This window comes from Ictidomys tridecemlineatus, chromosome 12 (assembly GCF_052094955.1).
Source record: "Ictidomys tridecemlineatus isolate mIctTri1 chromosome 12, mIctTri1.hap1, whole genome shotgun sequence".
Classification (NCBI taxonomy): domain Eukaryota; kingdom Metazoa; phylum Chordata; class Mammalia; order Rodentia; family Sciuridae; genus Ictidomys; species Ictidomys tridecemlineatus.
Genome location: NC_135488.1, coordinates 32650205 through 32676771, shown reverse-complemented (window position 1 = coordinate 32676771; position 26567 = coordinate 32650205). Strand labels below are relative to the sequence as shown.

The window sequence follows — 26567 nt, the reverse complement described above, 5'->3', positions numbered from 1 at the left end:
AAACATGCTGGGGACTCACCTCTGTGTGAAACTCTTCAGGAAAAAGGGGATCAAATCTCATGAAGCAACTCTTCTCCCTTCTAGCCCATGGGCAATGCAAGGAACCTGCATGATACCAGAGGCTCACTTCTCTCTCCTGATGTCTTCTGGAAATGAATCATTAATGCTTCCTTCAAGGTGAAACAGAAGCCTGCATTCCCAGCTGCACAGAAGTGTCTGAGGGCACTGTCTCCCTTAAAACCCAAGAAGAAAAACAGGTCATTAAAGAGGCATATGGATTAGAGTACATGTTCAATGATCCATCCTCCCTGGAGCCTTCCACACGCCCATCTTCCACATTCACAGAGCAATGCTTGGCCATTCTCAAAGACCAGGAGACCATGATGCTCATCACCAGGAAGTCATTAAAGGACTCGAACAGAGCAGCATGGGTTGTAGAAGGTGGCACACCAAGGATCTTCAGCTCTGCTGCTACAACACAAGACCTTAACTTCAGTATTGACTTTCTGCCACCTACCAAGTACGATATTAGTGTCAAGCACAACATGCAGACATGCAAGTAGCAGGTGACACCCCACATCCATTTACAGAAGTGGGCAACATCTGCATTGGAACAAGAAAGTATCTTATCCTTACTGATAAAAATCATAAGAAACAAAGAATAAAATGGATGCAAGATTTCTCATTTCACTATTACGTAGCTGTTGGAATTCCCTATTAAAAAATACTTCCTCCAAAATAAAAAGTATCTCAGACATGTGTCAACTATTCAATGGATGACATTTTAAAACTATGGCCTTTACTTAATATTTATGTATGCTATAGCCCTGCCTAATGCTCTTTGAGAAAGGAGCACATAGAATTGGATCTTTGAAAACCTCACATTTGCTGATAAATATTACTGCTTATGTCAGGCATGGTGAAGTGAAAAGTGGGACTTTGGATGCTCAAAGAACACAATGTTGTGGGATTGGTGTCCCTGATTCATAGACAGTATGTGGTTTCTATGAAAGCCAGTGAGGGAGCAGGAGTAAGGAAGCTCATTGAACAGATGACCTCAGGGGATACTGGCAAGTAGGCCAAATTGAAGAACATGTTCCAGCTAACAATGGTATTTGGGCTCCTGAGCCCAGACTGGTTGTTAAAAAAGGTGCAGACAGGCAGTGTTCATGTACAAAATGTCTACCATTTAAAGGTGGGTAATTTAAATGGCATCTAGTTACACATCTGAAAAAATGGTCTGCCAACTTATGAATTTCATTTTAACAACAACAAGAAAAAAAAAAAAACCAGACAATTGTGGGAGGCCATCCTCGCACGTGATTTGACTTACTTCCCTGGCTGGGTGAGAGGCGCTCAAACATAGTTGTGTCAGAGCCATTCCCCACCCTTTCCCAGGTCCGAGGGCTTGTCCATGCAGAGGCGTGCCTGGCCACTGACCTGAAGACCCAATCGTTGCCCTTGACCTTGGGATGCTGCCCCCCTTAACGTTCACTGGATGGGATTTTCCCTTGAATTTTTTATTCCCCAATAAAAGCTTACTCCCTGCATGCTCTCCCTCTCTCCCTAGTCTCTTGTGTAAACCTCGCCACCACATTAGGTGGCTAGAAGTGGGAGCTAGAAGAAGCCGTCTCAGAGCTGTGTGAAAGGTAATGAGAGTCTTGTGTCTTTAATTTAAAACTCACTAGCAATTTCTTATGAACTGAACCTTCTTTCATGAAGCTCGAGCTGGTCGCAAGGCAGAAACAATGAGACATATAAAGATAAAACCTTGTCTTCACCAGGACGCCTAGAAATAGGTTTTATTTGGCTCATGCAAATAGCTTTCAATAGAAATTCTGATTTCTGAATGAACCCATTTAATTTTATAATGCACAGATCACAAGGCTTTCTTTACAGAATATTCTCTTCTTCCTCTTAAAGCCTCACATAGAAAATGTCTCACAGGACATCTGAAGGGAATGACCCAAAGGATGAGAGAATGGCTGAAACCGTTCTCAAATGTGCCCATATAGCCTAAAGTGTAAAGGCATCTAATTGTTATCTAAAACAATTATGAACCTATTTGATCCATTATTAATAAATATCACCACTTTACCACTTGAAGCAAATCACAGAAAATTGGAAACAGATGATCATTGGCTTTGATACCTTTACTTCCATTTCATTACCCAGAGATGATCAACTCTATACTTCAAATGATGCAAATTTATTACAGAATGCCTAAGATCCTGAGGATTTATTTTGGCTCAGCCCATGGTATTGCTTCATTATTTTATTATTTTGTAATAAAATGTAACTTCATGTTGGATAATATATTCAAGTCATGAAAATATCATCCAACATCATTCTTCCCATTAGCCCAATTTCTCTGCATGCTCACTTACTCTTTAGGAATTTTACTAATTATTTGAAGGTTCTAAAGGACCTGTTAGACTTGTAATGGACAAACAATCCAACATACTCCAGGGTATGTAAGGGTGCCATAAGAAAATAAGGTCAGCCTACAGCAATGGGCAGCTGCCTGCCCCAGGGTGGGAGGAGCCCTGGCCATGGCACCAGGGCTGCTGGGCAGCAGAAGCCTCCACAGCCCTGCAGGGAGCCTGGAGCACAGCTCTGCAGAACCATGCCTAGCCCTGGACAGATGCACATGAGTTCCCATCACAGGCTAGAGTGACAGTCCCAGGTGCATGCCTGTCATGCCAGCCACCAGGGAGGCTGAGGAAGAGGAACCTTCGAGGTCAGCCTTGGCAACTTGACCCCGTGGCAGAGGGGAAAAAGTTTACAGGGGTCTCTGAGGGTGTAGCTCAGGTAGGTCACTTGCCTAACAGGCTCAAGGACCTGAGTTCAATCCCCAGAACCACACATACACCAAAAAGTGACCTTGGAACATGGTTTAAAATGATGGGTCAGGTACACAGAAGGAACAGGAGAGGGTTTTTAAAGCGAGGACTTAAAACAAAATCCACAGGTGCGACAGGAAAACAAAAGGACACAGAGTCAGTGAGACCTGAAATACCTGGGCAGGTCTGTCTTTTAACCTGCCTCCTGCCCCCAGGTCACACTGGGCTCCTCCATTGGCCCTCCCCTCTCCAGGGGGCCTGCGGATGGATCAGGCCACCTCTTCTCCTCTGAGGTCCAAGGCGCAGGCCACACTGCTGAGGCCACCGCATCCTGAACAGGACCCTGCAAATCAAAACCCACCAGCTGTGACCAGCAGCTCCGCTGAGGAAAGCCCTTAGGTGAGAACCAGGACAGCGGGGTCTCGCGGTGGGCGCTGTGGGGACCGCCCTGGGCTCCAGGGGACAGGCAACCCGGGGCCGAGGTTCCAGGGCGGCGTCAGAGTCCTCCTGGGGTCCCAACCTCCTGTGGGCGTCTAGACCTGGGCCGCTCCAGGCCAGCTCACCTTCTCTGCTCCTGGATCCCAGGAGCTGGACCCACCACACCTGGAGCTGCAGCCCCGCCTCCAGGGCACTACTTCCGGGCTCCTCCCACACTGAGCTGTGGGGGACCAGGCTCCATGTTCCCGCCCTGGCATAGGCCCCGCCCCCGTCTCCCTGGGGAAGGTGGGGCCCTTGGAGCCCTGCCAGAGGAGCTGTCACCTCAGGTGGTGTGCTAAGGCAGGACAGCAACTAACTAGAGTCCTAACCTGTCCCCAGCTTCCTAGGAGTTAGGCCTGTGGCTGCAAAAAACGAGATCCAACTATATGCTTTCCTATAAGAGACTCACTTTTACACTCAGAAGTTATAAAAGAAATCTTAATTTTATAAATTAATCCTCTATCTTAATTAACTCCAGAGTTTTAGAACAATTATCCTAGGGGCCACATTCAGGCTTCCAGCTGGCTGGAAGGAAACGGTGATCATGACCCTGGGCTGGCCTGAGCGAGGGGATCCCCGTTCCTGAGCTTCCTGGGAACTGGAGCAGCACCTTGCCCACTGTCCAGAAGCATCAAGGCATGGTGCAGGCCAGTTTCCCCCACTTCCAGGCGGGAGCAGCCTCAGCCCTCTTTGAAGCCACTCAGGTTCCCATGTCTACTCCTGACCTAGGAGCCGAAGACTGGCAGCCTCAGTGCCCCATGTGCACCCAGCAGTCATGCTGCGACTCCAGAGGCTGTTCTGCCCCAGGCCCCCATGGCCTGTGTTCCAGCTGCTGCTGAGTAACAGTGGTCGTCGCTGTGCTGCGCAGGGGAAGGCTGAGCCCTCCTTCCTTCCTTCCTTCTCACCCCCTCCTTTGCTGTTTGCTGCCCACCTCCCTGTTCATCTGTCTGGCAGGCTGGGCACTCCCACAGTGGGCACGCCTTTCCTTCTGGCACCTTCCCACTCCATGAGGCAATGCTGCTTACCTGTTTTTTTTTTTTTTTTTTTAAATTCCTTTAGAGAAACCTCCTGACTTTTCCAAACCTAAGATGGCCAGAAAGTTCTGTGTCACCAAAGGTTAGCTGAGTTGAAGTAGTAAGAACATATCCTCTTGACCTCACACGGGGACCAGCAGTCTCTGGTGGCAGAGGTGCTGTGATTGGGGTGAATGGGCCTCAGGTAGGCCATATCCTATTTATTTTTAGCAATAATATAACAGCATTAAAAGAGAGGAAAAGAATGCATCAAGGAGAGTAACTAAGAACAGAGTAGGGACAAAGAGCATGAGAAGAAGATTAACATTAAACAGGGATGAGAGGTGGGAGGGAAAGGGAGAGAGAAGGGAAATTGCATGGAAATGGAAGGAGACCCTCAGGGTTATACAAAATTACATACAAGAGGAAGTGAGGGGAAAGGGAAAAATAATACAAGGGGGAGAAATGAATTACAGTAGAGGGGGTAGAGAGAGAAGAGGGGAGGGGAGGGGAGGGGAGGGGGGATAGTAGAGGATAGGAAAGGCAGCAGAATACAACAGACACGAGTATGGCAATATGTAAATCAATGGAAGTGTAACTGATGTGATTCTGCAATCTGTATACGGGGTAAAAATGGGAGTTCATAACCCACTTGAATCAAAGTGTGAAATATGATATATCAAGAACTATGTAATGTTTTGAACAACCAACAATAAAAATAAAAAAAAGAAAAAACAATGCATCAAAAAGGCAAAGGGAAGTCCATTTCTAGCACCGCCACACACACATGCACGTAGCTTCCTTCTACAGGCCAGCGCTTCTTGGTGCTCAGAACTCAGAGTTAAAATTCGGAGCTTCCCCTCCCCTAAGGGGCTGAGAACCTGATCACTGCAAATTGAACCCTTTGTACAAGAGCTCCAGAACGAGAGAGGTAATTCCTATTTAACCCTGAGAGAAGGCTAAACAATATAGAGCACTAAGTTAGATCTGAAACAGCTCCAGAGTCAGAAAGCCAAGCCTTGGGGAGCCTGAGACACCTGTGTGCTCCCTGCCACGATGACAGCGCCCCCTAGCCTGTCCCAGCCCAGCCAGCTCGCTGAACAGTCTGCTGGGCCCCTGTGCAGGACCCTGGAGCTCTCTCCAGGGAGCAGGGGTCTGCCCAGCTTCATCCGCATTTTCAAGGTCTCTTGACACCCACAGGCTACACTCATGTAAGGCTGTGGGCTGGGGCAGCTAGGGCCCTAGGGGACAAAGGGCTCTGAGACAAATAGGGCTTCCTGCTCTTGGCGCTGCTGCTCCACTGTTCTGTGCTCGCTGGCGTCCTGGAAAGACCCCTCGTGTCTCCTGGGAGCAGAGACATGGCTGAGCCAAGGTGGAGCTGGTAGGCAGGGCAGGTGGGGCTGGAGGTGGATGCTCCTTGGAAAGAGAGGAGAGGGCTGCAGGTGCCACACTCGCTCCCTTCTCTCTGTAGGTAGCAGGATGGGTGGCGAGGATGCCCAGTTGGGTCAGTCCTGCCTTTGCCCCTACAGGTGCTCAGGCAGGGCAGCAACATCCTAAAGTTCACATCTGGCCCCTGACCTTGACCTATGTACACCGCAGCCCATGGTCCACGCTTTGGAAAGGCCTAGGGCCTCTGGTTTCACTGCCATGGCCTGCTGTCGGTGAGCCAGCCTGTCCCTGGGTCACAACAGCAGGGTGCCCAAACCCACCCTTAGCATCACCAGGGACGCACACGGCAGGATCTCGCCATGTGCAGAGGCAATGCCAGGACAGCCCAAGTCTGGGTAAGGGGCAGGGGCGGCAGCAGCAGGGCGCCTGAGAGGCATGCTCTGATATCAAAGGTCTGGGTGCCCGTGTGCACTACACTCAAGCGAGAGCCTCAGTCCCTGAGGTTGGGGACAAGGACCCAGGGCCCTTCTTAGTAAGCCAACACACAGAAGAGTGCTCCTAGTTTCATCCACCCCCTGCACCACAGTCAAACCTGACCTTGAGATGGTGAAGGGACTTAAAAGCTAGTATCTGGAGCCACAGAAACTGCCGGAAGCGCTGTGCTGACAGGGCAGCGGGGGTGCCCTGGGCTCCCGGAGGAGCGGCTGGCAGCAGCAGCAAGAGGGAGAACTAGGCCCCATGGGTCCGGCTGGCCCCTGACAAAGACCGCTACTGTGCTGCTTCTCCTCACACTGGGAAAAAAACACAATTTTCTGAGAAAAGATTTGCCAAAAAAAGGGCCACGAATATCCAGGAAAAGAAAAAAGAGGCGGGGCAGGTAAGGAGAGATTAATCCCCAGGAGCACGTTATTAACAGTTACTGAAAGACTCAACACCCGTGTGTGATGACAAGCACCTGTCAGCTCTGGAGAAGGAACAGGGGATATTTAAAGCAAGGCCCTGACCCAGGGGCGGAAGCCACCACTCAGTCTGCTTCCCCTGCTGCTCCCCAACCTGCATCAGGCTCACCGTCTCCTGTCCCCTGTGTGACCTGGAGGAAGGCCCTCTCATCCCTCCAATCGGTTAACATCTGTTTTAAATTCCTCAGTCCTCTTCATTTGAACAAATTTCAGGAAATGGCAGCATGTATCTACCTGGTGTGCACTGACATTTATTTGGATATAAAATAATTAGGATATAGATAATTATAGCCAACACCACTGTGTTTCTGTATAGCCAGGGACTATAAATATGGACTAAGTGTTTTATATACTTGCTTTCAATTAAACCTCATTACAGCTGGAGGGAATTGACATTGCTATTATCCCCATTTTAAAGAGGCAGCTACTGAAACCCCGAGAGAAGGTTACATGACTACAGGGGATCCAGTGAGAACTGGAAGCTCTGGGATCTCCCCAGGAAAAGGCAAATGAAACCATGGTGAGAAACTGCTGTTCACTTTTTAAACTGGTCTAAACAGAAAAATCATACCACATGCTGCCAAGAACACGGAATCACTGAAACCCGTGCACAGAGAGGGGGAGAGGGTCAATGGCACAGGCATTCAGGGAAGCAGCCAGACCAACACCAGATGTAACAACAAACCCTCTGCTAGGCAGTCCTACTTGAGATGTAGGTAGCCTCACATCCACACACGCAGAAACGTGTATGCAAATATTTAGAGCAGGTTTATTTATAGTCACCCAAACCTAGAAAAACCCAAATGACCACCAACTAGAGGATGATAAACACATGGTGGCATGTCCATGAAATGCAGCAGTAACCATTTAGAATGAACAGGAACAAATCACTAACAAAGGCAACAGCGTGGACGAGCCTCAGATGTATGATGGTCCAAGACGCCAGACTCAGAGGCTGCAGGCCGCAGGCCACATGAGTCCACCTATGGCATCTGGGAAAGGCCAAAGTGCTGGGGAAAAAAACTGAAGAGTGCTTCCCCAAGTCCAGAGCTGGGAGCTGACAACAGAGGGACACAAAAGAACCTTTGAGAGCAAAGGGAATATTCTTTGGATTGTGGTGATTGTCACGTGATCGGTACATTTGTCAAAACTCCAGGAACTGCAACCCCCAAATCATAAATTTTACTGCATGCAAGTAAAACCTAAATAAACCTAAGATTAAAAAAAAAAAAAAAAAGTTCATACTGTAGTAACTTGGCCACATCAGTGTTTATAGCAGCTCAATTCACAGTAGCCAAGCTACGGAACCAACCTAGGTGCCCTTCAACAGATGAATGGATGAGGAAAATGTGGTATCTATACACACAAGAGAGCATTACTTAGCCTAAAGAAGAAGGAAACTATAGCATTTGCCAATAAATGGATGGAACTGGAGATTATCATGCTAAGTGAAATATGCTAGTCAGTCCCCAAAAACCAAAGGCCAAATGTTCTCTCTGATATGCAGATGCTAAAGCACAATAAGGGGAGGGGAGGGAAGAAGAAAAGTTCATTGGATTAGACAAAGAGTGTGAGGGGGAGGGAGAGGGGCTGGAAATAGGAAAGACAGCAGAATGAGTGGGACGTCACTTTCCTGTGTTTACATATGAACCCACGACCAGTGGAACTCCACACTATGTACAACCACAAGAATGGGAAGTCGCACACCATGTATGTAGGATATGTCAAAATACATTCTCCTGTCCTATAAAACCAAAAAGAACAAGTAAAAAAAGATTTCCCTGAAGATAGGCCCAGGCATTGGTAAGTCTCATTTGTTCAAAAGTAGCTGAAGGATTTATTACCAAGTCTGTCACTTGAGCTTAGTGTTAAAGAAGAGTAAATGATGCTAAGCTTTATTATTTTTCTATTTCTCTTCTGCTCTTTGGCAAAAATAATTAATTAGGTAAAAAGTAAATGACAAGAGACAGCCAAGCAGGGGGGACCCAAGGCAGATGCGACCTGGGGCCGAGTGCCCCGCGGTCACTGCCCGGGAAGCGGGACGCACCTGAGCATGCTCCATGACCTTTGGGTGAGAGACCTCAGTTTCACCAGGAGTTGAGGCTGCCTCCGCATGGTCATCATCTGCTGGAAAACACTGCCTTGCGCTGTCAAACAGAAACAGACCCACAGCTGTCAGCGCTCGGAACGGGTAAGACTATTTGTTAAGACTATTAAGTGACAGGTCAGCACAACTGGTGGTTATAGCAGGCAGGAGGCGCCCACATCCCTCCGGCTGTCAGAAGAGACCTGGCGGTGACAGACACCTGCGGCCTCCCTACAGCACCCCTGGCCACTAGGGCAGATGGCCGCAGCAGCACGCAGGGAAAGGGGGAAGGGCACATGCGGCCCCAGGAAGAAGCACCTACACCCCAAACCCCAACTCCTTCCTGTTCCAAGGAGGAGAGAGCCTGCCACTGGGGCAGCAGCCAGGGTTGGTGTCCTGGACCACACAAGGACGGGAGGGCTGAGGCGTGCGAGGGGGCTCCAGCCGTCAGCCCACAGCTTCCCGGGGGAGGGCCCATCTGTGCTGCCCTCCACTCCCTTCCCTGGTGTCCCCTGGCCAACAGACATACTGACGGGTGCTCCATCTTCCTGGAGGGTGAGGTGGCATGCATGTCACGATTTCAATGCCTACACGCCCTGACCCTGAAATGGGCCATCTCTGAGGAAGCCGGCTTCACTCACTCTGTACCTGCCACAGCATCAGCTCAGCGTTCAGCGACAGAACTAACGCAGGGCCCCATTTCTCACGATTTTCAACATTATAGTCTTACATGTGCTACCAAAATAACAATCACTGAGATAAAAATGACTAAGATCACATCACCAAATGGCACATCTTAAAACATGGGAATCCAAGTAGAAACTGTCATGCTTACTGGAATATGGCTGCCTTCTCTGAAGCCTCTGCCATTTGTTTCATCTTTAAGGAAAAGGAGGTGCCACGGTTTGGATCTGAGGTGTTCCCCAAAGGCCCACAAATTAAAGGCCTGGTCACCAGCCTGTGGCACTGAGGGAGAAGGTGTGGGACCTTTAAGAGATGGGGCCTTATGGGAGGAGGCTAGGACACTGGTCAGTTGAAGATACTGGACCCCAACCCTTCCTCTGAGTCCTGGCAACCATGAGATGAACAGGCCTCCTCTGCCCTGTGCTCCCACCTTGATGTCACAGGCTCAAAGAAATGGCCAAGCAATCATGGACGGAAACCCGTGAAGCAAAATAAACCTCTTTCTTCTGAAGTTGATTATCTCAGGTACGTTGTCACAGTGACGGAAAGCTGACAGAAGGCAGCGCACCACTGCAGTACCTCTTCTGGACACTGAAGGGTCCACTTCAACACCTTTTTCATAAGGAGTGCCACCATTCAAGAAGAGCTCGTAAGTTCTGTGAAAGAATAACATACTATGATGGCTGCGCATGGCGGGCATTCCGTAGACACCTGAACCAGAAGTGAAACATTTTTAGCACAAATGTATTCATTCTAATTATGTCTCATTGATGGATGAGAATGACAGTGTTGACCCTTCCATGGGGTGTCATCTCAGCAAAGAGACTCTGTCCCAAGCATCAACACAGGAAATGTACTTATATGAAAATGAGAAAGATTTCTGTTATTAAGATGGGCCTGAGGCTGTAGCTCAGTGGTAGAGCACTTGCCTTGCACACGTGAGGCACTGGGTTCGGTCCTCAGCACCACATAAAAATAAACAAATAAAAATAAAGATGTTTTGACTTGAATGACTTGTTAATAGCAAGTAATTACTGTTTTTAAATGTGTTGAATCAATATTTGAAATTAACCCATTATGAATTTATATGATTTTTAAAATAAAACAGTAACATAGATCGTTGTAAAATGTTGGAATGGGGGCTGGGGTTGTGGCTTGGAGGTAGAACACTTTGCGTAGCATGCGTGAGGCACTGGGTTCGATCCTCAGCACCACATAAAATAAAAAATAAAAATATTGTGTCTACCGATAACTAGAAAATAAATATTTAAGAAAAATGTTGGAATGGCATAGACAGGACACGTAAAAAGTGAAAAATTCCTCTGTCCTTCCCCCTACTTCAGTAAGTCTCCTGCCCTGACTGTCACCCACCCTGTGACTCCCTGTGCCTCACAATACACATCAGAATGCTTCCCTATCGACCGAGCTCCACCTTCTAGGAAATAACTGGGACCTCACTTTGCCAAGGTGGAATTTTGGATGTTTCCTTATTTTTTTCTTCTAAGTATAAGTGAAAACCCTGAACATATTTTTTAAAGAATCATAAGAAACTTGAGTTTCTGTATTCACTCCTGATAATGGGGCGCCCCTCCTGCTCCGGCTAGGATGAAATTAGAAACTAGGGTTCAGTGGTAAGGAGGCTGTGCAGGGCATGTTATCCAAGTTAATCCTCACCAGGAGCTTGTGGGGTAGGAATTATTTCCCCAGATTAAAGGTGGGGGGAATTTGGACACTATGGCGCATACCTCCTGTTATACAGGCAGTGTGGGACCCAGCACCCTGAGTTTCCGTAATGACAAATTTAGAATCTTGATCACCATCCTCCCTACTGCTTGTCCATCTGTAGCCCTCTGTGAATGTCCTGTTTATATCCTAGACTTAGATCTTTATTTTCCCCATTTAAAAATTCAGATGAGCTGGGTGAGGAGGCACATGCCTATGATCCCAGTGACTTGGGAGGCTGAGGCAGATGGATCACAAGTCAAAGACAGCCTCAGTAACTTAGTGAGGTCCTAACTAACTCAGCGAGACTCTGTCTCAAAATAAAAAATAAAAAGGACTGGAGATGTGGCTCAGTGGTTAAGCACCCCTGGGTTCAATCACTGGAACCAATAAATAAATAAATACAAATTCAGATGATCTTTTACTTATTAGTTTTCAAGGGCTCTTTTTACGTTAGGGCTAACAACATTCCAACTTTGTGGTATGCATGAGGATATTTGCTTCTAGCTTGCACTGTGCTTTTAAAGTTTAAATTTGCTTACAGGAGGGCTGGGGCTGAGGTAGAGCACTTGCCTAGCAAGTGCGGGGCCCTGGGTTCAGTCCTCAATACCACATAAAAATAAATAAATAAAGGTACTGTGTCCAACTACAACTAAAAAATAAATATTAAAAAAACTGCTATAATTTCAATGTCCTACACAGATTCACAGAGGACCTGGGGACCCTGGACTTAGCTTTTGCACTGTTTTCAGCATGGTGGAATGTGCCAGTACTTCAGGGAACAGTCCCAGCAGGCAGACAGTGCAAGCATATTCTAGAACATGTCCTATGTGTCCTTCTCCCTCTCTGGGGGAGGGTGTGTGTGTTGCTTTCATACACTACTTTATACAACACTAAAATCAACATTAAAAGCCCTCGCCCCAAAAGCTGTTGACATGCCAACAGAACAAACCTGAGTTCCTTGATCCTAAAAAAAGAACTTCTACAAAATCACACAACTGCTAGGAATTCGCAGAGCACTTACTTTGCTGGTATTGGAACGCCACTGGCATCGAAGAGCCTGAGAAACACCCAGCCGCAACTCAACTCTCCTCTCTCACCCGTTGACTAGGAAATAAAACAAGTCTGAGAAACAACATCTGAACGAGTCAAAATTATAAGCACATGCAAGCCCCTGAAAGGAACAAGGCCAGTATCCCCGCTTAGGGCTAAGCAGTTCTGCCCCAGAAAATCAAATGAAACGTGGTGGGTCCCACGGTACAGCAGAGGTGGCACTTTAAGTGATGCTCACCTTTTGTCAAAATTTCCCTTGAAAATCCCTGAAACTGTTGATGTGCCAACAGGTGCCTCAGGAGCTGAGCACTTCCTGTGGCATCACCCAGAGGCACATGGGTGCTCCTGAATCAGCAAGCTCTGTCTCCCTGCAGTGGACTGTGGGGATTCAGCATGCAAAGGCCTTGACACCTGGAAGTCTGCCCCACTGTCCACTGCCAGAGGCCACTGGGCCTGGCTCCGGGCTGCTCCTCTCCTCGCTCTGACTCATCTGCGACTCCCCTGGGTTTACTTGTCCTAAAGAAACCCGGGATGATGCAGTACACAGGGTACCTGTGGTGGCTCTGGGCTACGAGGGGCCGGGTTCCTATACTGCATTCAGATGCTGCTAGGGGGTGGGAGATGGAGGGCTGCTAGCATGGCCACGCCTCGGCTCCAGCAGTTCACATGACACCATGCTTCTGGTGTTCCCTGCACAGAACCGCCACCTGGCCAGGTCTCTCAATAAGAATTCCTGACTGCAGGGCCAGGTGCACTGGGTCCTGGGGTTGAAGTGCCATGGTGCTTCTGATCACTTTCTGAAAACCCCTTCTGTTCTGAATTTCCATTCTTTAGGAGCTCTGGCGTTCACTGGTGCTACACATGTAAGCAGGTCCTGTTCATCTTAAATGCCACTGAGAAAGCAGCACTGCATAAGAATCATCAGCACTGCCAGCTCGTTCCACCAGAGATGAAAATCCCACCTAGGGAAACCCTCCAGGACTTCACTCACAGACACACACACTCCAGCACTCCTTTTTTTTTTTGGGGGGGGGGGGACTGATCCCAGGGGTGCTTCACCACTGAGCCACATCCCCATCCCTTTGAATTTTTTATTTAGAGACAGGGTCTCACTAAGTTGCTTAGGTCCTCTCAAAGTTGCTGAGGCTGGCTTTGAACTTGCCATCTTCCTGCTCAGCCTCCTGAGTCGCTGAAATCACAGGCCTGAACCATGGCACCCAGCCTGCCAATTCCCTTTTAACTGGTATATTATAAAGTGACATTTATCCTGCGTCTGACATACATTGCGAAGAAATTCCAAGTTCAAATAATATTCCCAGGTCTGGAGATGAAGAATTGGACCTGATAAAACAGTCGCCATGGAGCAAGCATGGCAAGAAGCCAGTGACCTGGAACGATAAAGAAACATGGGTTACTGACCACAGTGCACAGTGGGAAGGGGCGTTCTGCCCCGTCCAAGGCACAAGGCTTGTGCCTCTGCATTACCACAAAGGTCTCTTAAGGAAAGTTAAGAGCAGACGGACTGACCCATCCACACCACTGACTTGGTAAACACACTCAGCTCCCTTGTTGAGGGAAACACCTTTCTCTTCACTTACTTTTCTCCGAGCAGGGCTAACATACAACCTGTGCAGCAAACCACCCCAAGGTGCTCAAGGCCCACTTGGCATATGCTGTAAGGTTTTTATGCCAATCGCTGTTCATTTTAAACAGAATTGAGTGGCTGGGCACACATGTCTGCTGGGCTTTCCTGATGCCTGCCTGGAACAGGCCCCCTCCCCTTGGGCTCCTCCAACCCCTCTCCCTACACAGCATCCATCCCCCCCTTCTTGCCTATAAAACCCTACCCCGTCTTTGAGGTCTAGTTTTCTTTTACAAAACCTCCTGAGGCTCAAGGGCTAGAATTAACTTCCCTCTCCTCTGTGTTTCCCAAAGCGCTTGGAGACCCATATCCTCACAGCCTGCCTGATCAGAGTAATCCATAGCGCCCGCCCCACAGGGCCACTCTAAGGATTGAATAAACCAGGGACCCAAGGGCCTGTGCGTGGCTAGAGCATCCTAAGTAGAGAGCATTCTTATTATTTGCACCTGTGTTTCTTCCCCACTGACATACAAGTAAACCCTCATGCACTAGGAAGAAGTGGGCACGTAACGGATACCTCAGTTCATTCAGGAAGGTGACAAGCACTTTGTTATTCCTCCCAAAGCTCACCTTTATATCCTGAGAAAGCATGACACACAGCTGTGCATCACAGAACTGTGAAATGACAGACCCAAAGATATGTGGTGTGTCTCCCTGGAGGCAGGGAGGTCAGGAGGTCAGGAGGCCATGCTCACTTTCAGGCATTGTGCTGTAGTCAAGCAAGGATGCCTGTGGCACCCAGCAAGCTGCGGGCCTCACTCACAGCCAGTGCCCTCTCAAGGAACCCCCATTTGTGTTAAGATCTTTATTAGGAGAAGGGTAATTAGGGTGCAGTAACAAAGGGAGTTAGTTGAGGGAGGGAAGTAAACACTCAAGTAATGAAACCTGGGGGTGGAAGTAGGTGAACTACAGACAATTTGTATTATTAAAAGAACAGAGAGACATCTTGGATTCACTAGCATCCATCCCTGCGAGACTGACTCAGTGGTAGAAACCTTAACCTCATCCCAGTTCTGACAGTCCGGAGTGTACTGGTTCCCTAGGCGGCACCTTTCATTTCATCAGAGGAAAACACAACTGTCATTAGTGCAGTTGTAAGACTCCATTTCTGAAAAACACTTCACTTCCTAAATTTTATCTTCTTGTCTGCATTTTTCATCAAATGGGCATTTCCTAAAATTGAAATCCAATGAATAGGATGATTCATTGGAATTATAACCTTGGTGAGTCAGAAACACAAATAACTTTAATCAAAGTCCTCCTAGAACAGTAAAGAATCTAAGGGTTCACATGTGGCTCCATGTGCTCTGTGCTGAATGTGATGCTTCCACAGCCTCGTCTTAGGTCTTAACTGCTGGTCGCCTAGGAGGAAAGCAGGGTGTTTCCTGTTCTGCTACTCAGCACATTTCTTACCTGGGGAGAAAGGTCCAGGTTTTGGGCTTTTTGGGTTGCCACGTGGCCCTCACAGTGTGAATGTTGCTCAGGACCTGAAAGATTTTCCGATTTCAGATCAGGCTGTAGGAAGTTCTTTGAAACATCACCCTCTTAGTCCCAGATAATTACCAGTGGCTATATTGGTCAGGGCAGAGGGAGAGGAGGGGCTTCCATTTTTTATTTCATGCAGTTCTGTAAGATCTGGGTTTCTTTCTTCATCCAATATAGTATGCATCTAACTTTTCAAACAGTGAAAACAATGGTCCCAATACTTATTAATAAAACAATGAAGGAGCTGATAAAATAGATTCACATTTGTGCCCTTGTGACAGTAATAAACCACATCAAGTGAATACTCAATATCTGAGATATGCTTACTAGAAGAGGAAGTGACACTTTAGGTAGAAACCTCAGAAGCCTAGAGGATTAAAACAGAAGATCTAACACTTGTGTCATCAGAGTCCCAGAGGAGAGGAGTTTAAAAGGTACTGTAGGAAATAATGGCTGAAAAATCCCCAATTTCAGCCAAAGACAGAAACCGACAGATTTAAGAAGCTGAGCAAATTCCAAACAGGGGAGATCCAAAAGGATTTGTGCCAGGTACACCACACTTCTAAAGTAAACAGGAAAAAAAAAAATACACTGAAGGTAGCAAGAGAGAAAAACAGCCAGGTTAAGCCAGGGGAATGACTCAGATGGCAGTGGGTGTCTCGGCAGAAACCAGAGGCCAGGAAGAGGTGGCACCACGGTGTTTAAGTGGTAGATGAAAAGAACTGTCAATCCAGAGTCCCACATCTAGTGGAAAGGTCCTTTAGGAAGGAAGGGAGACAGATACTCAGATAAAGCTAGTTTAAGAGAATCTGTCACCCTGAAGGGATGGTTAAAGGACACTCTCTGTACAGAAGAGACAAGCTAAAGAAGCAATCTTGGAACATCAGGAAGGAGATCAATGGGAACAGTAAAGATCTGATTAAATACTACTAATTTCTCAGTTGATGGTTAAAGCAAAAATTGTAAGACTAGATGATGTGGTTTCAGTGTATGTAGAGGAAATGTGCAAGTCAGTTGTGAGTGAATGAGGACAAAGAGAATTAGAGAGAGGGACAGTCTCTGCCTCTCTCTCTCCAACCAGAACGCTGCCTGTGGTCACTGTGATTAGCTGGGTGTATAAAATGACACCTACAGCAAGCACCCAGGAAGCCACCCAGAGAGACCACTCAACACCACGGATAATTCAGAATGGAGTTCTAAGAAACGAATAAGCCACACGCAAGGAGGAGGAAAGAGAAGAGAGGACAACAGGGAGAGAGAACAAAGCCGGGCTCCCTCCCAGCCCTAGAAAATAAAACAAAAAAGAAAAGCAGGCAGCAGACCCAGAGGCTTGAGGCTCCCCCCGACGCTGAAGGTGTGGGTGCACCCGCCCTGCGAGGACGGTGGGTGCTGGGAGGGCGTCCTGGATTGGCACTGCCCAGGCTCGACAACAGAGCTTTCCTTTGTAATAGGCTAGATTTGTTAAAGAAGCCTTCAAAGAGCAAATAATGCAATTTTCTAACTATTAAATGTGATGCAAAACTTCTCGATTTCGAACTCTGATAAAAATTAATTTCATAAATGAACTTCTAGGATCTGGATATAAAATGAATCCCATATTTTCTGTTATTAAAGTGAAATTCTAGTTTTTGTTTTCGGTTCTCACGTGAGAACAGGAGAGTACAGCAGGTCCTCTCTTCTTGGTCACTGCTGACACCTCCTGGCCCGTTTGCGGTGGTGCTTTTGTGCACAGTAGCCCTGTGGTCACCCTTACTCCAAGTTCAGGTGGAAGAAAACCACCAGGGCAGCGCCACACGCAGTCCTCCCCGAGGCCTCCCTACCTGTGTGCGGGTGACCATGGTCTATCCAGGGGTGGATGTCTGAGACCTACTGCCCGCTCCACACCTGCTCTCTCTCCACCCTCCACACTCAGCCCACCACCAATCCCGTTGATTCCCGCCTCCTGCATCTCCCCCGACCTGATCTCCACCCAAGCTGTAATCGTCATCACTCTTTTGGTTGCACTTATTATGCTCCATGTGTTGTTCTCCATGCTTTACTTATAATAACCCAGTTTGCTCACATTGATCCCAGGAGGTACAAGAGGAGGAGCCTGAGAGCAAGGTCAAGGTCCCATGTTGTGCAAATGCCAGCGCCAGGGGCAATCCTAAGCAAGCTGGATCCAGATTTTTGCTTCTTCAAGATGATGCCTATTGTCCTCTGCCTGCCATGCCAGGGCCCTGACCCCAGTGATCCACTTGAGTCCCCTCTGGCTGCCCTCTCCTCCCTTTAACTTACCTTTTCTATTTATTCTTCGGAGAGGAGCCAGAGATCTTTCTAGAACATGAATCTCATCATGTCACCTCCTTCAGTGCCCTCTGCTGTTTTTAGGACAGACGCGCACTGCTTCTCACACTGCCTGCCTTCCAGACACTCCCTGTCAGGATTCCACACTGGCAGCCACCCTGCTCCCCCTGGAGTCCCCTCCCCAGAGGGCCTCTGCCTGCATGTCCCACGGAGGCCTGGGGCTCCTCAGCTCAGAGGGTGAGGCTGTGAGGAGCTCTTCTGCGGCTCTCACCCACTCTGGGAACCCCTCTAACTAGGCTTTAGCTGACATCTACCAGACTGTCTGTTTCACTTCCACTTTGTGATTAGTACAAAATATTTTCTAATTTCCCTTTGACTCATTGATTATTTAGAAATCTGTTAATTTCCAAGCATTTGAAGACTTTGCCCACGGATCTTTCTGTTACTGATATCTAGCTTAATCTCATGTGCTCAAAGGCCATACGATACCTGGCTCTCAACTCTATTTTAGACTTGTTGGGGTTTATTTTCTGACCCAGGTCCACCTGTGTAGACTGGTGGATATTCCACATGCACTTACAACATGCTTCTTACTGTTTAGAGGTGAAGTGCTGCTCAATACTGATCCTACCTAGTTTGTCAATAGGTTAATCAATTCCTAATATCCTTTCTCATCTTCTGTCTGCTTGTTCTATATTCCTAAGAGAACAGTAGTGAAGTTTCCAATTATAATGGTGGCTTTTCCCATTTCTTTTTTCAGTTCCATCAATTTTTAGGTCATGTGTTTTGAAGCTCTAACATGGGGTGACTGGGTATGTATCTACTTTGTTTGACATTTTTTTTTTTTTTTTAATGCACTGGGAGTTGAACCCAGGGCCTTGCAGATGCCAGGCAAGCACTCAACAACAGAGCCACATTCCCAGCCGGACATTAATATCTTGAATAGTGAACCCTCCTCCCTTTAACTTACCTTTTCTATTTAAGGTGGGCTTCTTGTATGGAGCATCTAAGTGGGTCTCTCACTGTAACTCTTACATTCCCCTAATAATGTATTACATGTTAGGTATATTTTTATATGCCTATTGGTTTCTCATGTTTTCTTTTTTGAAGGGCCTGTTCAAGTTTTTGCTCATTTAAAAAACTGAGTTATCTTTTTTATTTCTTAGCATCCTTGACTTGTTCTTAATCTTAGACTAAAAAAAAAAAATTCTACATTTCACTGTCAATGAGAGAAATTCAGGTTTTTCTTGTTCTTTATAAATTTGAGGAAGTTCCCACCTGTTCCTAGTTTGTAGGGGATTTCTTAAAACTCGTGAATGGGCACTGGAATTTGTCAATGTTTTTTCTTTGTTTATTGAGATGTTCACATGATTTTTTCTTGTCTACTAATATGATGAAATAACATTACAATTTCGCATGTCCAATGCTGGATGCACAGGTGTGTACATCTGAACATGGGGAGAAATTCCAGCTGGTCGTGACCTACTGTCCTTTCTATAAATTGCTAGATCCAACTTGAGAATGTTGTTTAGGATTTTAGTTTCTATATCCATGAAGGATACTGGTCTTGTAATGTCATCATTTGGTGTCATGTTTTTCCTAGATTTAGGAAATACGTTAGGGAATGTTTTCTCCTATTCTTTGGAAGAGTTTGCATAAGATGGGTATTATTTCTTCCTTAAATGTTTGCGGGAAGTCACTAGAGTGAAGCCATAAGGACTTGGATTTTTCATTGTAGGAATTTTTTTAATTGAAGTTGTAATTTCTTTAAAACAGAAATTCAAATTTTCTATTTCTTCTTATGTCAGTTTCAGTAAATTATGGTTTTTTATAAAATTATCTATTTCATCAATGTTGTCAGATTTACTGGCATACAATTCCTTATAATATCCCTTATTGTCCTCAGTGTCTGCAGGATCAGTAATGATATTTCTATTTCAATAGGAGATATTGATAATTTGTTTTCTTTTCTTTTTTTTTTTTTTTTTTTTTTTTTTGTACCAGGGATTGAACTCAACCACTGAGCTACATCCCCAGCCCTATTTTTTTTTTTTTTTTTTTTTAGAGACAGGGTCTCACTGTATGGTTTAGCACCTCACTGTTGCTGAGGCTGGCTTTGAACTTGCGATTCTCCTATCTCAGCCTCCAGAGCTGCTGGGATTACAGGTGTGCATGTGCCACCTCGCCCGGCTTTCTTTCACTCTTTTTAGTCAGTCTTTCTGGGCATCTTTCAATTTTATTAACCTCTTCAAAGAATCAACCTTCATCTCCATTGATTTTCTCTTCTGTCCATCTGTTTTCTATTTCATTAATTTCTACTCTTTGTTATTTCCTTTTTTCTACATTCTTAGGTTTAACTCACTCTTCAATTTCTAGTCTCTTAAGTTCCCAGCTTAGATCACTGATTTTAAACCTTCCCTCTTTCTAGTATATGCAATTAAAGCTACGAATTTCTACCTAAGCACCACTTAAGCTACATCTCATGAAAGATACATTATTTTTTTAGAAGTCATTCAGACTATCATTTGGTATTAGGTAAAAAATGGTCTTTTAGGAATCAGGGAAGAGTTGAGCAGAAAAGGATTCCAGGAGACCTCACGGGAAATGGCGATGCTCCATATCTTGCCTGGGGAGCTGGATATACATTGCATTTTCAAAAATGCAATGCTCTATACTTAGACCTGAACTGTACACAACACTAGAAGACAGGTACCAGTCCCTCTCATAAGTGAAGAAATCTAAGGCCCAGATGGGTTAACTGTGTGTGTACCAACATCACACACTGAAGAGCCAGGGTTAACCTACTGCGGTACCACACACTCACACACACAGCGCACTCCACATTTAATGTGTGGTACCACACAAGGGCTTCTCCATCATCCTGTGTGAGATGGTTCAACTCAGTGAGCTTACCTTACTGCCATCAAACAGACAGAGGCAAACATGTCTGCTGAGCACCTGGATGCTCGTTCCTGGGAGAGGAATCATCTTACAGCTCCACAGGGTGAGGATCAAGGAAACACGACTTGGCCTTGACTTAATCTGAAAGAAAAACATAAAAACCTATTAATAGTGGTACAAATCCATTTCCAAAGCATCATTTGTAAAATACAGCTTAAGAAGATATACATAGAATACAAAAAGGAAAACTTTTACATGGATATACATACACAGAGTTTCAATAGTTTGTTCAAAATCAAACCCAGTTATTTCAGGTAAATATATTTGAAATATTTACATTTTTTTCTTAACTACTTAAAAACTTCAATGAAAGACTACTAGTACTAGCAGGTAAAATATATGACCTGACCCTCGAATCACTGTATTCTAGTCTCCAGGTCCATTCCCATACGATGTGTGGAATTGAAGACAGTTACCCTAGCATGACAACCAAGATACCTGGCATTAATGTCACCCAGCTACCTCCTCTTTGGCTTTGACATAGAATGTCATGTTTGGTCTGACTGTTCAAATCTATTTCACAGATAAAGGTCAGATTGTGAATACATAAACTGGCATTCTGTATTTTTATTTTTAAAGAACAGCTTCAATCAGCTAAACTTTACATTCTGCTTTATGATCACAAGCCTTTTCATTTAAATAATTTATATTGTTGCAAAAGATAAGATAATATCAATAATCTGTCACCTTTTTATTTAAGTAATGAGAGCTGGGTTTTTAGTTCCCGGGCACAAGTTCACGGCATTAACTGTGATCTGCTCAAGCACTGGTGCACCAAGCAGCCCCTCTGCCCAATCGCAATACAGCACCTCCTACTAAGGTGCCAGTTGATGCTCAGGGTGAGAGGATTAGGGGCACCAAGTTCTGCACCCCCCTTCCTACCACCCCGGCCAACACTGAGGGGTAAAGTCAAGGTAAATGGGAAGAGAGTGACATACTCTAATGCAGTTTATATCTGTTACAGGCACATATAAAGTAGAATTGGCAGACTTTCGTTCTGAAGGGTTCACAGATCATTAAATACCTTTCCTAGGGTCAAACTCAGAACATATCTGCTTTCCTTCTTGTGAATAATAAGAAAAGTGTACTCTTCAGGAACAGAATTTCATCCCTCCCTTCCCCTGAGCCTTAAGTCCCATCTCTCCTTTACTACCTTCTCTCCCTTTGAATGCTACAGAGTCAACCCAAGACCTCATGCTTACTGGGCAAGTGCCCTACTTCTAAGCCACGTTCCTGGCCCCCATCTCTTCTTCAACTGTGTCCAAGAGACCAGTTCAAACTAACAAGATTCCAAATTCATTTGGAAAATCTGGTAGGTACAACAGAGGAAAATTTTCCAAACCTCTTACTTTAGGTCCGTACCTGGTAGTTCCATGGTTTGTTACTGAGCATCTCAGTACACTGGAAGCCAGATGTTTGACATTTTGCTGTAAGGGCAGTTCCTTTTGGAAAAAGTTCCATATCTATACTCTGACCCAGGTCAATAAGTGCCAAACCAGTAGACAAATCGCCATCTTCATCGTTCTGTTCCAAAAACCTAGATTAAATACAATTCAGGACAGGAAATGAGCACAAATGACAAAGGGCTGCTAGATGTTCAGGAAAGAACCCTGTTCAGAGGTCCACACTTGCCTGTTTCCCAGTATGAAATTGTCTGGCTTAATGTCTCCGTGAATGATCTCACAGCTGTGGACGTGTTCAATCATGTAGAGCATCCTGATAGCGAAAGAGATGACGAGAGCCTGGGGCATCACTTTTTTGGGGGTATTTTTGTAGAGGTTAATGGCATTCTAGAAACAATGCAAATGGTATCCTGAGTTGGATGAGGATTAATGAAATTTCAAGTCAAGGACTTTGCCCCTGTTTAGCACTCCAACTAAAGCTCTAACCAGAAAATATATGGGTAAGGCACAAACCAGAAATGCACTTAAATTCATATCCATATTATAAAAACAGAACACTTACTAATAGTGTCCCATAGCTGTAGAGATCTCCTACCAAGATGCTCCCATTCTGGAATAAGTGGGCAAAATAGAATTTGATAAACATGTGGTGCACAGCTGGCTTTAGTCTCTCCATCAGCTGGGTACCAATGTAGAATTTCCAGAGGTTGGCAGACTTCTAGACCTACAAGCAAAACCAGGTATGTGTTATTTATATCCAGAGTCACATTCTGGAAAATAGTATCCTAATAAGGGACATGAGAAAGTAATGACATTATGATTTGTTCTGCAGAAAGCAATTCCAGATCCTCATAGTATTGTTTTATTTCTTAATTGCTCAATAAAAACATCACTGTCTTAAAGGAAAAAAAAAAAAGAGGCTGAAAATCATTTCTCTACAGTTCAAAAATGTATTTGCACCATTTACCTTTAGGACACATTTCTGTTTATTTTTGGTCTCATTCACATCTCCCTGGGTAGCTTCATAGACTTAGGCGAAGGCCCCTTCTCCAACAAGGTGATTGACGTAGACCAGTGAAGAACCTGGGAAGAGATAAATGTGTCAAAATGACAAATGGGCTCAAAATATTAAGGACTTTATCCAAATGAAGAATTTGTAAAATTTTCTTTGTACTTGAATTGCTTTCATAAATAAAAATGGCCACAGTTGCTTGGGAAATGTTTTACAGGCTTAGATGAAAGGAAGTAAATACCTGCAACAAGAGCCCCCTTACCAAGTTCAGGGCAGCCTGCGGGGGTCACTAAGGTGCGTGGGTTTGGGCACTCAGTGCCTCCCCATCAAGGTTCTCGCATTTTAAATTGAGCAGCACCTGTGCTGCCCATCTTGCAGGCAGATGACAGGAGAAATCCTCCCTGAAGTGATACATAAAGCTTTTTGAAATAAACACATTTTACAATAGGATAAAAATAAAAAAGACATCTTGACCAGGCTCCAATAGCTAGTGCTGCTCTCCAGGCTTTGCAACGCTGCTCAAGGGTGACAAGAAGAAGAGAGATGCCGGAAGGTCGGCCAAGAAAGGCAAGGACCCAGTGAATAAATCTGGAGCAACGCTGAAAAGAAGAAGTGGTCCGAAGGCAAAGATTAGGGCAAGCTCAACATCTAGTCTTGTCTGACAAAGCTACTTATGACAAACTCTGTAAGGACGTTCCCAACTCCGAGCTTCTAAGCACAGCTGGGGTCTTCGAGGGATAAGGACTTGCGGTTCCTTGGCCAGGGCAGCCCTTCAGGAGCTCCTCAGTAAAGGACTTTTCAAACTGGTGTCAAAGCACAGAGCTCAAGTAATTTACACCAGAAATACTGAGATGGAGATGCCCCTGTTGCTGTGCAGATGCACTAGCAGGTCCAAGCAACTGTGCATTTGGAAAAATAAAACTTTATTAAAACAAAACAAAAAAATTAAAATAAAAAGGGCAAAATAAAATGATAGCAAACATTTGCAATAGACAATTTAAAATACTTAATTCAACTTTTAATTTTACATAGTTTTTGATTGATAGAAAAGTGGCCAAGAAAGCGGAGTTTCTGCATCCCACATGGCTCTTATGTCATAGACAAGGAACCAACCGAGGAGTGCTGCTGCTGCTGACTGAAATCCACACTTGCAGACTCACTAGTTTTTCTGTGTTTCAGGATACATTATATTTAGTCATTCTATCTCCATGGCTACTCCTAGCCTGTGACATGTCTCAGACTTTTCTTGTCTTTTTTTTTTTTTAATTGACCTTGATAGTTCCAAAGAGTACTAGTCAGATGTCCTTCAAATTGGGTTTGTTTATATTTTCCTTGTGGTTACACTGGGGTTATTGATTTTGGAGAAAAAGACCATGGTGATGTTGCATTTGATTCTTAAAAATTCTAAAAATAATCCTCCCATTCAAAATCAAATATATATTTAAAAAAAAAAATCTGTGACTTCCAGTCTAGCACATAAGCAGCTTGAAAGCTGTCACTCCACTTTTATGGCAAGAAAGTAACTGGACAACTGAAATTCAACAGCTCTTCTTGAACTATTAAAAAACTGAGATCAGAGGGAAAACTGCTGCACCCAAAGTGGGGAGACGGAGAGGAAGACACAGAGATTCACAGCAGACACCACGCTGGAATTAGCAATGGGAAGGACAGTACTCCTCAGATTATCTAAGAAGATGACTCGGTTGTTTGGTGCACGTCTGCAATCTCAGCGACTAAGGAGGCAACTTAGTGAGACCCTGTCTCAAAATAAAAAATTAAAAGGACTGGGATGTGCTCAGTGATAAAATGCCCCTGAGTTTAATCCCTAGTATAAAAAGAAAGTCTCTAGGGAACCTTAAAGGCAACAGGGAAGACAACACAGCTTAACTTCTAGCCAGATAAAGGTTACACCAAAGCCTAACTATCTCAGTTCCATTTACACAGTCCATCAGGTCTGGCCAGCAACAAAATTGACAAGGCATATTAAAAGACAAAACACAGCTTGAGGAGGCAGAGCAAGCACTGGAAATGGGCAGAGATTTCAGCATTATCAGACCAGGATAGTTTTTAAAATTGTTATGAATGTGCTAAGGATTCTAACAGAAAAAGGAGACAATTTTCAAGAACAAATAGCTCAAATAAGCAGAAAGAAGCAAAAAGAAATGCTAGAAATAAAAAACCCACTCTGTGCCAGAAACCAAGAATGTCTTTTAGTAGACTGTACACGGCCAGGGAAAGAATCAGTGAGCTCCAGGACACCCTAAGAGAAAAACTGAAATGTAAATTGAAAAGAAAAAAGTGTGAGTTTTCAAAAATTCAAGACCAACACCAAACCACAGATCCTGGAATCTCAGAGAATACCAGGCAGTACAGATAGAAAAACCTACACCTAGGCACATCACAAAGAAAATGCAGAAAATCAAAGACAAAGAAAATTTTGAAAAATGCTACAAAATAGAAATAGCTATAAAAAGAGCTTACTTCCGGAAGAACAAGGATAAGTACATCAGATTTCTCCTTAGAAACCACACAAGCAAGAGTGTGCAGTACAACATTTAAAGGGCTGAAAGAGAAAAACCACCAGCTAGAATGCTCTACTTCATGAAACTATCCTTCAAAAGTGAAGGATAAAGACTTTCTTACACAAAAATGGAGGGAATCTGTCACTGGTAAACGTGCACTGTTCTTCAGAGAGAAGGAAGATAATATAGGCCAGAAACTTAGACTCAAAGAGTGTTAAGTAAAATACTTGATGTTTCTTATTCTAAATTATCTAACAAAAACCCATTTGTTCAAAACAATAGTGTCCACCTAGTGGTGGCATACCAGTGGATAAGTGAAACCAACAGCAGCAATGACAGAAGAGGTGGGCAGGAGGGAGGGAATGACACCCCTGCTGCATGGTGTGGGCCCTGCTGTGAGGGGGTGACGTGCTATCGGAAAGTGGACTTGGACTGGCTCTGAGTGTATATATACTGCACACTCTGCAGAATCCACTTGCAAATGTGACAAAGATAATATTATTGATATGCTGAGAGAGGAGACGCAACAGAATATGAAATAATTCAAAGCCAAAGAAGGCAGAGAGTGGGGGGAAAAAACCCACAAAGAACAAGTGTAATGACTAGAAAACTAACAAATGAAATATGAGTCCAGCTATATCAATAATCACTCAGAACACCAATGATCTTCACCCACCAATGAAAACACACACATTGAAAGTATAACGACAAATGCAGATTAACAGTTAATAAGATATAGGATGCTAACAGTTATCTCAAGAAAACAGAAATAGCTGTATTAATTCCATACAGCAGATTTCAGATCAAGGAAAATTAACAGGCATAAAAGGGGCATTACAGAATGAAAAAGGGGTTAATTCTCCAACAGGACATGTTGTGTATACATCTCATGAAAAGAATGTGAAAATATATGAGGCATGCATTGATAGAAATGCAAGCAAAATGGGTGACTTCACTATTACACTTGGAGATTCCTATATCCTTCCATCAGAAATGGACCATTAAGGGGCTCAGGATGTGGCTCAACTGG

At 44.9% G+C, this 26567-nt stretch overlaps 1 protein-coding gene and 1 pseudogene across 3 annotated transcripts in view; both read right to left on the bottom strand.

Moving 5' to 3' along the window:
* LOC144369181 (mitoregulin-like) overlaps window positions 1-26567 on the bottom strand; it is an 83160-nt gene that overhangs the window by 3790 nt on the left and 52803 nt on the right. The window contains exons 3-5 of one of the 2 annotated variants that reach the window (XM_078028328.1): window positions 10031-10107; window positions 3650-8828; window positions 20-3186 (exon numbers count right to left, since the gene is read on the bottom strand). The gene's annotated coding sequence lies outside the window, so the exon portion shown is untranslated. The remainder of the gene's footprint in view (window positions 1-19; window positions 3187-3649; window positions 8829-10030; window positions 10108-26567) is intronic. The other variant, XM_078028329.1, reaches the window with a different exon arrangement.
* Window positions 1-26567, bottom strand: part of LOC144369179 (mitotic checkpoint serine/threonine-protein kinase BUB1-like) — a 79731-nt pseudogene that overhangs the window by 3790 nt on the left and 49374 nt on the right. Inside the window, exons 19-29 of the transcript XR_013428671.1 lie at window positions 22971-23086; window positions 22566-22727; window positions 22233-22390; window positions 21963-22137; window positions 20553-20702; window positions 15282-15355; window positions 13509-13614; window positions 12198-12280; window positions 9949-10107; window positions 8729-8828; window positions 20-233 (exon numbers count right to left, since the gene is read on the bottom strand). The product of XR_013428671.1 is annotated as a mitotic checkpoint serine/threonine-protein kinase BUB1-like (transcript). The remainder of the gene's footprint in view (window positions 1-19; window positions 234-8728; window positions 8829-9948; window positions 10108-12197; window positions 12281-13508; window positions 13615-15281; window positions 15356-20552; window positions 20703-21962; window positions 22138-22232; window positions 22391-22565; window positions 22728-22970; window positions 23087-26567) is intronic.